General features: G+C 42.4%; 1 pseudogene; it reads left to right on the forward strand.

The window, feature by feature from the left end:
• Window positions 1-7,189: 7,189 nt before the first annotated feature.
• Window positions 7,190-16,975, forward strand: LOC138994497 (UDP-glucuronosyltransferase 2B31-like; annotated as a pseudogene).
• Window positions 16,976-18,021: the final 1,046 nt, after the last annotated feature.

Consider the following 18,021-nt stretch of genomic DNA (forward strand, 5'->3'; position numbering starts at 1 on the left):
AGCCGCAGTTTGCCGACCATTGGCCTAGAAGAAGAAGAGGACCGAATTAGTGAGTTAGAAGATAAGGCACAGAAACACACCCAATCTAAACAACTATTGGAGAAAAAAATAAGAAAGAAGAAGGAGAGCCTAAGGGAGCTTTGAGACAACATGAAATGAAGTAAAATATGTATTAAAGGGGTGTCAGAAGGACAAGTGGAGGAGCAAGGATTAGAAAACCTATTTGAAGAAATAATGGCAGAAAACTCCCCTAATTTGGGGAAGAAAAAACTCACACAAGCACAGAGAGTCCCAAGCAAGATGAACCCAAAAAGGCCCACACCAAGACACGTGGTAATCATAATGGCAACATTATCTACAAAGAGAAAATCTTAAAGGCTGAAGAAAGAGACAAATAGTTAGCTACAAAGGAGTTCCCATTAGATTATTAAATGATTTCTCAACAAACCACATCAGTCCAGAAGGAATGGAATGAAGTATACAAAGTGATGCAAAGCAAGGGACTGAATCCAAGAATACTCTCTTCAGCAAGACCATCATAAAAAATTAAAGGGGAAATCAAGAGCTTCATAGAAAAATAAAAAGGCTAAGGGAGTTTATGACTACCAAGGAACAATGAAAGAAATGCTAAAGGGACTATTTTAAAAAGAAGAAATAAAAAGGAAAGAAGGAACATGGGTATAAAGAATAGAAATGGCTACAAACAAGTACCTATCTACACTAATAAATGACAAAGATGCTAATTGACCATACCTTTGCTACACCCAAGCCACGCCCACCAGCAATCAGAGCGACTATATGCAAGTTAATGAAACCAAGATGGCGACGGGCAGCCACAGAGCTGGAGCAAGCAGGAGGCTTGGTTGCCCAGGCGACAGAGGAAGCCAAGCTTCCTGCCTGCCCTGGCCAGCTGTGACCTCCGCAAAAGGCAATAAAGTTTCAATTATAGAAGATAAATAAATCCTAGATACCTGCTTCCAGCCAGCCTCCACTTGGAGCTTGGGTGGCTGGGGGTTGTGGACAGCCTGCAAACAGCCATGAGCCTCTCACCCAAGCTGGCCAGGAACCCCAGCAGGGACCCCCACCCTGAAGGGGCTGTGGACAGCCTGCAAACAGCCATCAACCCCTCAACTATGATGGCCACACCCTCATGGGATTAGGGTCCCCACTGGGAGCCTTTACCAGCCTGCAAAAAGCCATCAGCCCTTCACCCAGACTGGCCAGGCACCCCAGCAGGGACCCTCACCCTGAAGGGGGTGTCTCCAGCCTGAAAATGGTTCTCAGCCCCTCACCCAGGCTGGCCTGGCACCTCCGCCGGACCCTCACCCTGATCCAGGACACCCTTCAGGGCAAACCAGCCAGCCCCCACCCATGCACCAAGCCTCTATCCTATATAATAAAAGGGTAATATGCAAATTGACCCTAATAGCAGAGCAACTGGGAATCACTATGACACACACCTACCACCAGGGGGCACATGCTCAATGCAGGAGCTGCCCCCTGGTGGTCAGTGCGCTCCCACAGCTAGGCTGATGGCTGCCAGTACAGCGGTGGTGGTGGGAGCCTCTCCTGCCTCCTCAGCAGCGCTAAGGATATCCGACTGCAGCTAGGCCTGCTCCCCATTGGCAAGTGGACATCCTACGAGGGCTCCCGGGCTGCCAGAGGGATGTTTGACTGCCAGCTTAGGCCCAATCCCCCAGGGTGCAGGCCTAAGCCAGCAGGTGGTCATTCCCTGGGGGTCCCAGACTGCAAGCGAGCACAGGCTGGGCTGGGGGACCCTCCCAAGTGCACAAATTTTTGTGCACCAGGCCTCTAGTCAATAATAAGCTTAAATGTAAATGGACTAAATACCCCATTAAAAAGACATCAAGAGGATTGATGAACCTAGAGCCAGACACACCAAGAAGCAGAGAGAGAGAACTCAAATAAACAAAATCAGAAACGAAAGAGGTGAAATAACAACAGACCCAACAGAAATACAAAAGATTGTACAAAGACATTAGGAACAACTCATTTCCAACAAAGTGGTCTACCTAGAAGAAATAGACACATTCCTAGAAAAATACCACCTTCTAAAATTCAATCAGGAAGAATAAAAAATTCTGAATAGGCTGATAACTATGAAGGAAATTGAAGCAATGATCAAAAATCTTCCAGCAAACAAAAGCCCTGGCTTCACAGGGGAGTTTTAACAAACATTCAAAAATGAAATAAAACCTATCCTCCTCAGACTATTCCACAAAATTCAAGAGGAAGGAACACTTCCAAACTCCTTCTATGAAGCCAGCATTACCGTAATCCCAAAACCAGATAAAGACACTATAAAGAAAGAGAATTACAGGCCAATATATCTGATGAACATAGATGCTAAAATCCTCAACAAAATCCTAGCAAAGCAGATCCAGCATTACAGTAGAAACATCATACACCATGACCAAGTGGGATTTATTCCAGGGATGCAAGGATGGTACAATATCTGCAAATTAATAAACATGATATATCACATAAACAAATTGAGAGACAAATATCACATAATCATATCAATACATGGAAAAAACATTTGACAAAATCCAACACCCTTTCTTGATAAAATCTCTCAGCAAAGTGGGAAAAGCCTTATATGAAATACCTACAGCCAACATCATACTCAATGGGCAAAAAATAAAACCATTTCCCCTTAGGACAGGAACAAGACAGGGATGCCCACTCTCATCACTTCTGTTCGACATTTACTGGAAGTGCTAGCCATAGTGATCAAACAAGAAGAAGAAATAAAAGGTATCCAAATTGGAAAACAAAACATAAAACTGTCATTATTTGCGACAACATGATATTGTACATAGAAAACCCTAAAGACTCCATAAAAGAAGTACTAGATTTAATAAATGAATTTGGCAACTTAGCAGGATACAAAATTAACACCCAGAATTCTATGGCTTTTTTATACATCAATAATGAACTCACAGAAAGAGAAACAAAAATAAAACAATCCCATTTACCATTGCAACAAAAAACATTAAGTTACCTAGGAATAAACTTAACTAAGGAGGTAAAAGACCTGTACTCGGAACACTACAGCACATTGAAAAAAGAGAGAGCAAGACATAAACAAATGGAAGAATATGCCGTGTTCATGGATTAATAGAATCAACATCATTAAAATGTCCATACTACCCAAAGCAATCTATAGACTTAATGCAATCCCTATTAAAATACCAAGTTTTTTTCACAGACCTAAAAAAAAAACTCCCCAATGCGAGATCCACGGCCAGCATGGCTTTTGCGGGTTCAAAGACTTGGAGGGAGGGCTGACATGCAAATGATACACATAAAACAGCATATTAATTTTTATAATTACCGGGGAAACCAGAGAATAACTCAACTAAAGAAGTCAAATTCTCCCTGTTGCTCCTTTCCCAGCTGCTTTTATTAGCTAGAATACACAATTGCCTTTAGGAATGCAAACAGACACCTCAATGGTAATGTTTAGCAAACAGTAAGATTGCCAGGTCTTAGGGGAGTTTGCTTTAGGCCATTGAGTCAGCAGCAGGTAATAAAATGTAGATATTCACCCTGAGAATATCAAAAGGAGTCCTGGTCAGCCTTCTGCCAGACTCCTCACATTTATATCAATTACAGTTGATCTTGGTAGTCAGCACCCAAAAATTCATATGGAACATAAATAAATAAATAAATAAATAAATAAATAAATAAATAAAAAAATACCCGGAATAGCCACAGCAATCCTGAGAAAAAAGACCAAAGTTGGAAGGATCACAATATCAGACATCAAGCTATATTGCCAAACCACTGTTCTCAAAACTACCTGGTGCTGGCACAAGAACAGACATATAGACCAATGGAACAGAACAGAGAACCCAGAAATTGACCCAAGTCATTATGCTCAATTAGTGTTTGACAAAGGAAGCCGAGTATACAATACACAGTGTTGGGAAAACTGGACAGATCCATGCAAAAAAAAAAAAAAAATGAAACTAGACCACCAACTTACACCATACACAAAAATAAACTCAAAATGCATTAAGGACTTAAACATAAGATGGGAAACCATAAAAATCTTAGAAGCATCCATAGGCAGCAAAATAACAGAATTTTGTCCTAGCAATATCTTTACCAATACAGCTCCTAGGGCAATTGAAACTAAGGAGAAAATATACAAATGGGACTACATCAAAATAAAAAGCTTCTGTGCAGCAAAAGAAACCATCAACAAAACAACAAGAAAGCTCACTGTATGAGAGATCATATTTGCCAATGTTATATATCCTACCAGGGCCTAATCTCCAAAATTTATGGGAAACTCAAAAATCTTAACAAAAAGAATATAAACAAAAAAATGGGCAAAGGACTTACTACTAAATAGACACCTTTTGAACGTGGACATACAGAAGACCAAGAAACATTTGAAAACATACTCAAAGTCACTTAAGAGATGCAAATCAAAACGACAATGAGATACCATCTCACACCTGTCAGAAGGCCTATCATCAACAAATGGACAAACAACAAATGCTGGTGAGGATGTTGAGAAAAAGGAACTCTTGTGCAGCCACTGTAAAGAACAGTATGGAGTTTCCTCAAAAAATTAAAAATGGAGCTCCCATTTGGCCCAGTGATCCCACTTCTAGGAATATATCCCAAGAACTCAGAAACACCACTCAGAAAGGACATATGCACCCTTATGTTCACAGCAGCACAATTTGTAATAGCTAAGATTTGGAAACAACCTAAGTGCTCATCAACAGATGAGTGGATTGAAAATCTGTTGTACATTTATATAATGGAATACTACACTGCTGTAAAAAAGAAAGAACTCTTACCATTTGCAACATCATGGATGGAACTGAAGAGCATTATGCTAAGCGAAATAAGCCAGTCAGAGAAAAATAAATATCACATGATCTCACTCATTTGTGGAATATAATAAAAAGCATAAACTGATTAACAAAAATAGATACAGAGTAAGGGAAGCACCAAACAGGCCATAAAACTTCAAAGGGAAGGTAATGAGGAGGGGTGTAAGAAATCAACCAAAGGACTTGTAAGCATGCATATAAGCATAACCAATGGACACAGACACTAAGGGGTTGAGAGCTTGTGAGGTGGGAGGGGGGGGGGGTGGCGGGGGGGGGGGGGGGGCGGTGACCGGAGAGAGGCCAATGGGGGAAAAAGGAGATATATGTAATACTTTAAATAATAAAGAATTAAAAAAACAAGATTATAGGGGAAATAAATATTAGAGTTATAAAAGTATTAATATATATATATATATATATATATATATATATATATATATATACATACATACACACGAGTGGCCCGGTGCAAAAAATTTGTGCACGGGAGGAGGGTGTCCCTCAGCCCAGCCTGCACCCTCTCCAATCTCTGACCCTTTGGGGGATGTTGACTGCTGGTTTAGGCCTGATCCCAGGATGTCCAACAGGCCTGATCCCAAGATGTCTGACAGGCCTGCTACCAGGATGTCCCTGGGTGTCTGGCAGGCCTCATCCCAGGATGTCCGACTGCTGGGATGGGGCCTAAACCGGCACTTGGACATCCCTCTCACAATCCTGGACTGCTGTCTCCTAACCGCTCGCCTGCGTACCTGCCTGATTGCCCCTAACTGCTTTAGCCTACCAGCCTGATCCCCACCTAACAGCTCCCCTGCCGGCCTGATTGACACATAACTACTGCCCTGCCGGCCTGATCATCCCCAAATGCCCTCCTCTGCTGGCCAGATCACCCCCAAGGCTTTTATTAGTATAGATATGACCCTTCACAGAAAATTTCACTAAGCCTGCTTTACAATAAGGGCTTGATGATTGAATCATTGGGCCAGGCAGAAACATTTCCTTTCTTTGAATAGTGGAGGGAATAATTATCTTGTCTTTAAGTTGCCCTGAACATCAAATGAGATAATGACTTAGAAAAGCATAAAAGCACCATATAAAGACAACTGTCTTTTTCATGTACTGAAAAGACAATAAAATGGTAAAATGAAAAACACTATTTTTATTCTCCCCCTTCCTTTCTTTATAGCCTTTATTTAAACTTTGAAATTTAGAAAAATTTCACTCCTATTTTCATTTATTTACATTCAATATTATTTTGTATTAGTTTCAGGTTTATTAGTTACAGAATAGTGGTTAGACAACCATATACTTTACAAAGTGTTCCCTGGTATTTCCAGTACCCACCTGGCTTCATACCGTCATTACACTATTGACTCTATTCCCTATTTAAGTGACAATAGGTTTACAGGTTCCTTCCTATCTTTATTTTGTGTTGCCCACCCTTCCTTTTCTTTCTTATGTCTTTCCTCATTTTCTTTATATAGTATCTCAATTGGCCCTCAAAGCTCAGTGAAGGCACTGGGACACGCTTAATCCATTTTACAGACCAGGAAACTGAGGCCAATTCCAGTTGGCTATGGAACGGGACTCCTCGTGCAGGGAGCCCTCACAGCCATGCTCTCCACCTTTCCTAAGGTACAGCCGCAGGGCAAACAGAACAAACCTCCCTGTGAGGCTTCCAAGCCTCATTCTCAAGCACCTCTTCATCATGGGTGCTCCACATTCTTTCCTCCCCCCGCCCCCACCCCCATTCTTTACTGCCCCCCTTCTAGGGTACAGGTGGTAGGCTTGCACTCACTGTGCAGGTGTGCACCCCCATGGGGCAGGGCCAGAACTGGGGGTGGGGCAGGGTGGGAACTGGGGGCGGGGCTGGCACAGGTTTATTTTTGGGCCAAGGCAGGAGCAGGAGTCCTGGCCTCTCAAGTGTGCAGGCCACGGCGAGGCCCGATCAGCGTCGGGAGCTTCACCAAACTGCTGCATTGGGGTACCCAGCAGTGCGGCGCTCCTCCACTGAGGCCGCACCAGCCATCCACCCCCGCCTCAGGGCTGCAAGTCTGCGCCCCTCCGCCAGGGCGTCCTTCCACGCCTGCAGTCATCGCCTCTTGTTTCCCACAGAACCTCGCTATCTGAGGGCTCGGTAGATCCCTGCCCACCAGCACCCTGCCCAGCCCTGAGCCCCCTCCAGTGCACCCCACCTTGGCGCCACTCTGCGCCCCTTGGGCCGCCCGCCCCCTGGCCAGCCGCTTCCCTAAGCCGTGGCGCTTGCCCAGGATCCACCCATCAGGTAGAGGCCTGTCTGTGGGCCTGCAGACCCCATGGCCGCAGCTCCTGGTGGCCGCTTTGCCAAAGGTTCCTCTACCTTCAGGCTCTCTCCTCAGACCCCCAGGAGCTTGGCTCCAGTGGCCCCGCCCTTCCATGGCTCTGCAGCCCCCATTCTACTCAGCTTTCCCGCCACCCACCTGTCAGGACGCTACCGCTGCCAGGGCGCCTTGCTGCGGGCAGCGTGGTTCTTGGGGCAGGGGTTGGGGGTGTGGGGAGCAGCTCCAGTAAAGTTTAGTAAACCCCAGGCCCCCAGCCCCTCCTTGAGCGGAGCCCAGGGCAGGCTGGGGGCCTGGGTCCGAACACTGCAGCTGTGGAGGTCCCAACAGCCCAAGGCCCTACATGGGTGTCCTGGCTGGGGGCAGGGCTTAGGCGGTTCCTTTGCGCCATCAAGCCACCAACTGCCCAGGGCCCCACACGGGTGTCCCGGCTGGCGTTGGGACTTAGGCGGTTCATTCGTGTTGCCAAGCCCCCCACCGCCTGGTGTCCTGGCTGTGGGCGGGGCTTAGGCAGCACACAGGCGGATGGCAGCTCACACTGGCCCTCCCTGCCTGCAGTATGCAAATTAGCCGCCATATTTCTTGGCGATTAATTTGCATATCGTACTGATTAGCCAATGGGGGCATAGCAAAGGTACGGTCAATTTCAATCTTTGTCTATTATTAGATAGGATGTGTAATAAATACCTACTTTTTTTGCACTAGAATTAAAATGACTAGAACTAAATTTTTTAAAATATATTTTTATTGATTTTAGAGAGGAAGGGAGAGGGAGAGAGAGATAGAAACATCAATGATGAGAGAGAATCATTGATTGGCTACCTTCCACATACCAACAACCCCGGCATGTGCCCTGACTGGGAATGAAACTGTGACCTCCCGGTTCATGGGTCCAAGCTCAATCACTGAGCCATGCTGGCCAGGACTAAGATTTTTTAAATACTTCAATTCATCATTGATAATCTCATTAGTATACCTGTATGTGTTGGACATCATGATTGCATTCATACTTGATTGAATGTAAAAATAAATACATAAAATGTGGGTATTTCTATCATACCAGTGTTATAATAGTCCTCATTTTTAATTTCTTGTCCTTATTTTTTATCTGTCTATAAAGGGCTTTAACTAGATTATCTCTAAATTTCTTTATAATCTGAACATGCTATACCTTTAGTTCAACTCATGGAATAAAATATTTTCTTTATTTTAACAGGTTCTATGGAGATTTGAAGGCAAGAAATCAGATACCTTAGGGCCAAATACTCAGCTCGATAACTGGATCCCCCAGAATGACCTTCTTGGTGAGACTGAAAAACAAACACTAAAATAACAATAACTCCAAAGAGAGTGATTATACTTCTAAAAGAAATAAATTTATTGAGCCTTTATTTTACAAAAACTCAAAACAAACTTAATTTCCTTGTATTTGTTTGCCAGTCCTGGGGGAAAAGGATAACATATAAAAGCTAACATGTTATTATAGACCATCTCCTCCCTTATGTCTGAAATCAAGAATCTTTATTTCAGGTGTAATTACTTCTCATGAAGAATTTTTCAATAACTACCACTCTGCCTCCTACTTCTCCCTTCTTATTTCTATTTTTTCCCCTTCTGTATGGGTATTAATTCATTGCCATTAAAAAATAAGAGCACCTCATTTATTACCCGTGACTCCATTTTCAATAAAGAAATAGCCATAATCTTTTTCATGAAGTGATAAAGTGTGGTCTGTTCTTCCTCTGATTCCAGAGTCACCACACTCACATTTCCTGCTGCCTGGACACCCCACACATAATACTCGGTGATTTCACTACTTCTTTAAGAGAATATGTTCTAACATGCCACCTCCTTTTCTTTTTTCCTTTTTTTCTGCACATGCTATTTTTTAATCCATAATGTTCTCTTTCTTTTTTTCAAATTTATCTTTACTGTTGAAAGTATTACAGATGTCCCTTTTTTCCCCCATTGACCCCCTCCACCCAGCACCTGCCCCTCTCGGAACGTTCTCTTTCAACTTGTCTACCCAGCAATCTTGTATTCATTTTCCAAGTCACAATGCCGTACCAGTATCTATTTACCTCTTCAGCAACTAAAGTTCTTCTTTCTCTGAGATCTAAAATACATTTCAATGTAGTTTCATGTGTATAATAATCTGTCATCTAGAATACAGTGCCTGATTGCTTTTCTTGCCCAACTCTCATTTTATTTCTAAGACTTATAATTAATAATTTACTGAAATTCACCCAATCCTAGGTCATCCAAAAACCAAAGCCTTTATAACTCATGGTGGAACCAATGGCATCTATGAGGCGATCTATCATGGGATCCCTATGGTGGGCATCCCTATGTTTGCAGATCAACCTGATAACATTGCTCGCATGAAGACCAAGGGAGCAGCTATCAGAATGAACTTCAACACCATGTCTAGTGCAGATTTGCTCAGTGCATTGAAAATAGTCATTAATGTCCCATCGTGAGTACGACAATTTTAACTGTATTTATAGATTCTTTTGTCAATGATGAGTACAAGTTTCACCCCATATTGAGAGATTAATTTTGAAATTATTAACATGATTTTACCAATCTTAAATTTACCAATTTTACCATTAATTTTAAAGTTTCATTTAACCTGATTGAACAGGGAACCAATTACTGCAACAATTTTCTACACAAGAATACACAAAGTTATACTGGTCAGTACAAGGACACGTTTTGAAAATATGGTAGAACCCATAGAATGACGCAATGAAGAATTCAAGAAGTTGCATAAAATATTTTAATTTGGTGCCAAACATTTCTGAAACTATAAATCTTGTGAACAAAAAGGGGGTTTCCATGGAAAGTACCTCACAGGGTGATCTGATCATAAATTCTTAACTAGGCAGGTCATGATGAGTAGACATGCTCCAGGCCTGTAACTTATTTACTGAAAGTTTTTACACCAGCCATGCCCATTGTTCTTGTGCATCTAGGTTAATACTACTTTAAAACACCTGAAATAATACCCCTCAAAAGTGGCACTGCCTGGCTGGCATGGCTCTGTGGTTGAGCATTGAACTGTAAACCAAGAAGTCACGGTTTGATTCCCAGTCGGGGCACATGCCTGGGTTGCGGTTGTGAGCTTGGTGCCCAGTGGGGGATGGGTGGGAGGGTGTGGGAGGCAGCTGATCAATGATTCTCTCTTGTCATTGATGCTTCTATCTCTCTCACTCGGCCTTCCTCTCTGAAATCAATAAAAAAAATTTTTTAAAGGAGGGGGGGAATTAACTCTCAAAAGAGCACAAAATCTTAACTGTATCCTGTAATCCAATCCCTGCTTTGCTTTATCCAACTTCATGTAATGTTACTTTGTTTTCCACTTAATCTCAAATGCATAAAAGCAGCTACAAAACTGTTATTCTTAGGGGCATTTGATGTCTTGCTCCCAGCATTAGTCATTAGTTTGGTTCAAATAAACTCATAAAAATTCTCTATAGGTTGGGATGTTCTTACATTGACAATAACTATCTATTTTAAAAAATTATTTTTATTATCATTATTTTAACATATTTTACAATCTATATATATAAATGCCTAAGTGACCATTATGACCAGTCAACCAGTCGACTGGTCGTTATTATGCACACTGACCCCCAGGGGGCAGACACTCAATGCAGGAGCTGCCTCCGGGTGGTCAGTGCAATCCCACAGCCAACCTCCTGTGGCCAGCCAACCTCCTGCAGTCCGTCCCCTAGGCCAGCCCTGCCCTGATCAGGACTGGCGAGAGGGCCACCGTTGGATCAACTCACCCATGCATGAATTCATGCACTGAGCCTCTAGTAATATATATTTTACATATCATAAAATTCAATGTTTAATATAGAAACATCAAATATAGGTAGTATGTTATAGAGTTATGAAACTGTAAATATAATCTAAAATTAGGAAATTTTCACCAGACCAAAAAGAAATCTCAACAACCATTAATCTACTCTCTATTCTATAAATTACCATATTCTGGATATTTTCAGACAAATAGAATATGATATTTGCAAGTGGCTTCTTTCACTTAGCATATTTTTGAGTTTCATGCATGCGATAGCTTTCTATTGCTGAGTAATAGTGTCAACATAAGAAATGTTCAAACCCATAGAGAATTTTAAAGATTTATTTTTAAGAGAGAGAGGGAAAGAGGGAGAGACATCGATATGAGAGGAACATTGATCAGCTGCCTCCTGCTGCTCCCTATGGGGATCAAGCCCACAACCTGGGCATGTGACCTGATGGGGAATTAAACCAGCAACCCCCCCGCCGCCCCCTTCCCCCTCCCAGTCCAGAGGATGATGTCCAACCAACTGAACCACAGCAACTAACCTCAATTTTTGTATGAGGTTATTTGAACAAAACAGTCAACATGCCAGGAAGCAAATGCTCCTGAGAATGGCTGTTATGCAGTTTCTTTTATACATTTGGAATTAAGGAGGAAGCATAAGGAAGATTACACAATAGTTGATAAGATTATGTGCTCCCTTGAGGGTAGTTATGCCTCTGAGGAGTCTGAAAAAGAGGACTAATCTGACATTTTATTTATTTATTTATTTTTTTAAATATATTTTATTGATTTTTTTATAGAGAGGAAGGGAGAGAGATAGAGAGTCAGAAACATCGATGAGAGAGAAACACCGATCAGCTGCCTCCTGCACATCTCCCACTGGGGATGTGCCCACAACCAAGATACATGCCCTTGACCGGAATCGAACCCGGGACCCTTCGGTCCGCAGGCCGACGCTCCATCCACTGAGCCAAACCGGTTTCGGCTAATCTGACATTTTAAAGTTATATTAACATAGATGCACAAAAACAACAGATAAAGATTGCTCAAGTCACAGGTAAACCTTTTTACAAGCATGAGGCATGACTACCCACCATGAACTTACCAGTTAAGAATTTTAGGATCAGATCATCCTGTGAGGTTATTTTTGGTTTGATTTATTACAGAGCCCCTTTGTTGTCCCCAACAGTCTATGTATGGATATACTTCATTTATTTGCCCATTGATCAGTTCATGAACATTTTGGTTGTTTCCACAGTTTGCTATCATGAACATTTCCACACATGTTTTGTGTGAACATGTTTTAATTTCTTTTCAAGCATAAGTCTAGAAATAGAATTGCTGAGTTATATGGTAACTCTATGAGGAACTGCAAAGAAGTTGCACCATTTTACATCCCCCTCAGCCGATTATGAGAGATCCAAGTTCTCCACAACATTGCTAACACCTGTTATCATCTGTCGCTCTATTTATAATATTTTTTTATTGATTTCAGAGTGGATGGGAGAGGGAGAAATAAAAGAATCAATGCAGAGAGGGAATCATTGATCAGCTGCCTCCTGCATGCTCCCTACGGGGGATCAAGCCCGCAATCTGGGCATGTGTCCTGACCAGGAATCGAACCATAACCTGCTGGTTCACAGGTCAATGCTCATCCAGTGAGTCACACCTGCCAGGCTCATCTGTCTTTTTTATAGCCATCCTAGTAGGGATGAAGGGGTCTCTCCTTGTCAACTTAATCTGCACTTCCCTTAGAGCCATAGCATATTTTTTATATTAGCCTATTTTCATATGCCATTAAGTATGCATATAGCCTGATTAGAGAAATGTGTATAGCAAAACTTTGACAACTTTGAAATTTGGTTATTTGTCTTATTATTGAACTAGAGGCCCAATGCACAAATTCGTGCATGGATGGGGTCTGGCAAGCCCAATCCCAATTGGGGCGGATCGGGGCTGGGACTTTTGGGCGGAGGAGAATGCTGGAGGTTGGCTGGCCAGCCCGCCCTGATAGGGACCCAATCAGGGTCGGGCTGGGTGGGAGGAGGGGCCACAGGCGATTGGCTGGTGGGCCCCACTCCCAATTGGGGTGGGGAGCCGATTGGGGGTCAGTGGCCAGTGGAAGGACCATGCGAGTTTGGCCAGCCAGCCCCACCACTGATTGGTGTGGGGGGACCCTTCAGGGGCAGAGCTGGCTGGGGGGAGGGGCTGGGGCTGATCAGGGTGCTGCGGGCTGATCAGGGGTGGGGCCAGTTGTGGGGAGAGCTGTGGTGGTGGGTCAGCAAACCCCAACCCCGAAAAGGATGGGGAGACCCATCAGGGGCCAGCACTGCCCCTGATCAGAGATGGGGGGGCCGATCAGGGCCAGAGCTGGCTAGGGGGAGGAGCCGCAGACCAATCAGGTTGGTGGGGGCCCATCGGGGGCATGGCTAGTCCGGGGTAGTGGCTGTAGGAAGATGTCTAGCTGGCCCTGCCCATGATCGGTGTGTGGGGGCCAATCTGGTGTGGGGCCAGATGGAGGGAGGGGCTGCAGGAGGTTGGCTGGCCAGCCCTGACCCTATTGGGGTGGGGGGGCAACCAGGGTTGGGGCAGGCCAGGGGGAGGGGCTGCGGGCCAATGGTGGTGGGGGGGGGCCCATTGGGAGTGGGGTTGGCCCAGGGGAGTGGCTGCTGGAAGTTGGCCGGCCCTGCCCCCTATTTGGGTGGGTGGGTGATCAGAGGTGGGGCTGGCTCAGGGGAGGGGTCACAGGCAGATGGCTGGGCGCCCCTGCCCCTGATTGGGGTGCAGGGGCCTACCTGGGAAGGGGCCGGGCAGGGGGAAGGGGCTGCAGGAGGGTGGCTGGCCAGCCGGACCCTGTGATTGGGCCAGTTTGCTAGCCGCAGTGGGCATCCTAGCGACCAGTTGTTCCAGTTGTTACTGATTTCTGGTCGCTGGCTTTTTATATTTATAGATATAAAGAATTTTTAATGTATTATGGATACAAGTACATTATCATATATATAATATGTTATATTTTCTCCCATTCTGGATGGGTTGATTTTTCACTATCTTGACTATGTCCTTTGAAGCATAAAATTTTTCAAATATGATAAAAAAAAAAGATATTAAAATTTACCATATTAAAGAGGAAAATAGCCCTGACTTGTTTGGCTCAGTGGATAGAGCATCGGCCTGCAGACTGAAATGTCCCAGGTTCGATTCCAGTCAAGGGCATGTACCTTGTTTGCAGGCACATCCCCAGTAGGTGGTGTGCAGGAGGCAGCTGATCGATGTTTCTCTCTCATCAATGTTTCTAACTCTCTATCCCTCTCCATTCCTCTCTGAAAAAAAATCAATAAAATATATTTTAAAAAATTAAAAATAAAGAGGAAAATAGTATAGTGCAATTTATAGTGCCTAGCATGGCAACCATCAATTCAGTATTTATTACTACGATTCTCATTACTATTATATTAATAGAGTATCACATAAAGGAATACTTCAAAAATGTATTATTAAGAATACAATGGTAGAACAATTGAGTGAGAAGAAAATACTTAAAATATGACATAATAGGAAAAAAATATAAACAGGTTGGACAAATAGAAAAAAAAATCTATATATATAAAAGCTTAATATGCAAAGTGTCCCCTCGAGAGTTTGACTGACCAAAAGTTTGATCACTCACTATGACGTGCAGCGATCACCATGGGGCCGCATGGAATGAAGGAAGGCCCTGGACAGCAGCCGGCAGCAGCTAGGGACCCTACCCATGCATACATTTCATGCACTGGGCCTCTAGTATAGAATAAAATGTTAGACACAAATGTAAATATGCCAGCACTTACATCAAATCTAATCAAACTCAATGTTTAAAGACAAATATTGTTAGACTGCCTTTTAAAAACTAACAGCCCTAACCCGTTTGGCTCAGTGGATAGAGCATCGGCTTGCGGACTGAAGGGTCCCAGGTTTGGTTCTGGTCAAGGGCATGTGCCTTGGTTGTGGGCACATCCCCAGTAGGGAGTGTGCAGGAGGCAGCTGATGGATGTTTCTCTCTCATTGATGTTTCTAACTCTCTATCCCTCTCCCTTCCTCTCTGTAACAAAAAAATCAATAAAACATATAATAAAAAATAAAAAAGAAATAAACTGATGTTTCTATGAAAATTGAAGCGTTTGTTTAAAAAAACAACAACAAAAAAACAGTAACCTAGAGAAATGTTTTACTTATGCTAATATCAGACACAGTAGTCCAAAAGCCTGCTAAAAACAAATATCTCATAATCATTAATACATCAATTTTTGAAAACAATACCAATTATCAATTGGTAACACCTACTAATAAAAACTCAAAATAATCAAAGCAAAGTGGAGAAAGAAAAAATATATGCATATCTTGCTTGTGAGTTTGATCTCCAAAATAATGGATAAGTACTTAAAAGTTTTAAAGAACAAAATTTTACATATAACCTGTTTGATATTGTTTTGTGCTGGTCTCAGCCTCTCATCAACCAATGTGGTGTCTGGATCAGCCCTTGTGGTTTCTATTATGATTGCAAGATGTTCTTCAGCAATAACCATAAAAAAACGTTTTAAAAATAAAAGTTTATTATTTTAAAAACCCTGAAATTACATAGAACACCTGGGGCCAGAAAACAGTCACAGGTAGAGAGAGAGAGAGAGAGAGAGAGAGAGAGAGAGAGCAAAGCACACACACACTGCTTTTATTGGACTGAAGGCCAAGAGTTTGGCAAACTTGCTCTTTATTCATGAATTTAAAATATAAGAGCAGAACTTAAAGTGAAGGAATGAGAAGAAAAAAATGTAGTCCAAATAGCCAGTTATTGAAGTGAACTAAATCTCTAAAAAAAAGGAACCTCACTGGAGGGAGGCAGCCAGCTCTTTATCTAGTCAAGTGGCTGACAAAGATAGTCCTCTTGAAAGTAAATGCCTCTTTGGAATGGATACCTCAGCAATGGAGGCTTAAGCAATGCACTTGCAATTAAAAACAAACAAACAAAAACCTGTCAGACAACTTCAAGGAACAGCTAGAAGGCCAGTGTGCCTACAACAAAGTGTGCATGAGACCAAGTGAAAGAAGAGGTTGCCAGGGGTATGAGGAAGTGGAGTCCTTTAGTCCTAAAATCATTTGGACTTTATTCAAATGTGATGAGAAGCCAGATGGAAATTTTGAGCAGGGAAGTGTCATATCTGATATCTGTTTCAAAAACCATACTGGCTAACTGATGGCAATTAAAAAGTAGAGGGTCAAAGAGAAAAGTGGAGGTCCAGGGACTACTGGGGAGACATTTCACTCACAATGACACTACTCCCATTAAACACTTCGTGAGCATCACTCTGCAAGTGAATTTCCACCATCTCATCGATAGCACTAACAATGGCTCCTACCATTTACTCTTCAAGAAAAGACTGAATTGTCCAACTTAACTTCCATCTTCACTTTTAAAACTACATGTCATCAGATAATCCCAACTTAAAGGCCAAACTATCTATGAAGAAGTAAATTCAATGAATGATATTATTTTGAATCATATTTATGACATTTTCAAAAACCTTTCATGGGCATGATATGCTTAGGTAAGTTAAATTTCATTCAATGTGTAATCTTTGTGTTTCTCCTTCAGATATAAAGAGAATGCAATGAGATTATTAAGAATTCATCATGACCAGCCTATGAAACCCCTAGATCAGCGGTCTTCTGTATCGAGTTTGTCATGCGCCACAAAGGAGCCAAACACCTGCAGCCAGCCTCCCATGACCTCACCTGGGTCCAGTACCACTCTGGATGTGATTGGGTTCCTGCTGACCTGTGTGGCAAGTGCTACATTTGTCATCACAAAATGTTGTCTGTTGTGTTACCATAAGTTTGCTAAACCAGGAAAGAAGAAGAAAAGAAGTAGTTGTTTCAGAGGCCTGAAGCTGATATGCCTCTTTGGGTTTATTCAGCACAATGAAGTTGGAACATAAGGATCCCTTCTTCCTGTGACAAAATGACTTTTCACAATTTAGCTTCTCAAATCAAAATTTGTTTTCAATGATTTACTGCCTGTTTAAGAGTTAAAAATATTCATGCCAAAGAGAAAATAATTGGGCAAAAATAAAATAACAATAAAACAATGTGGGTATTTATTGAATTTTATTATATTAATTCCAAAGTTATACCAAAAAATGATTAAGCTTAATTATGTTTCCAACACTGGGCATAAATACAAGAACATTAAATAGTTTATTCACAATATTAGTATTACTGTGCAAATGCTCAGAATATTTTAACTTTATTCTGGTGCAAAATTCTGTGGTTTATCTTTTGCTAAAGAAACCATTCAATAGTTAGAATTGTGTGAAATGATTCATCCTTCCATTTCATTTTGGGAGACCAATAATGCTTCTTTTGGGGGGAAGGCTGTTTTATATATATTTTATCTTTGTTGTTGAAAGTATTACAGATGTCCCCCCTTTTAACCCTCACTTACCTCCTTCTCCCCGCTCCTGCCCCCTCCTGCTCCTTGGTTTTACTATATATCCAGCCTCAGCATCATTTCTTACCTAAAAATATGGCAAGTCATTTGCCCTCATCCAGGTTCAGTCATTGCTGATTAAAGTGTATGTGGAGCCATAGGCAGGGCTCAGTGGTTAGAGCGTCGCCCCGCAGACTGAAGGGTTGTGGGTTCGATTCAAGTCAAGGGCACGTACCTTGGTTGTAGGTTCTTTCCCCACCCCAGTTGGGGCTTGTGCTAGAGGCAACCAGTCTATGTGTCTCTGTCTCCCTCTCCCTCTCTCTCTCCCTCCCACCCTCTCCAAAAATATCAATGGAAAAAATATCCTTGTGTGAGGATTTACAACAAAAAATAAATGAAATGTATGTTAATTTAGGAATATAACAACAGCTAGTTGTTTCTTAATATAAAATTGAGCTGTTTGTGATAGACTTTGGTTTTAGTAACTAATTCTCTTTACCTCACAGCCCCTGAAAAAGACTCACCCGGCTGCTTTCACTCTTCTTGCAGCCTTTG

Source organism: Myotis yumanensis, unplaced genomic scaffold (genome assembly GCF_028538775.1).
Source record: "Myotis yumanensis isolate MYYU_CA2020_CCGP unplaced genomic scaffold, mMyoYum1.0.hap1 SCAF_1, whole genome shotgun sequence".
Taxonomy (NCBI): domain Eukaryota; kingdom Metazoa; phylum Chordata; class Mammalia; order Chiroptera; family Vespertilionidae; genus Myotis; species Myotis yumanensis.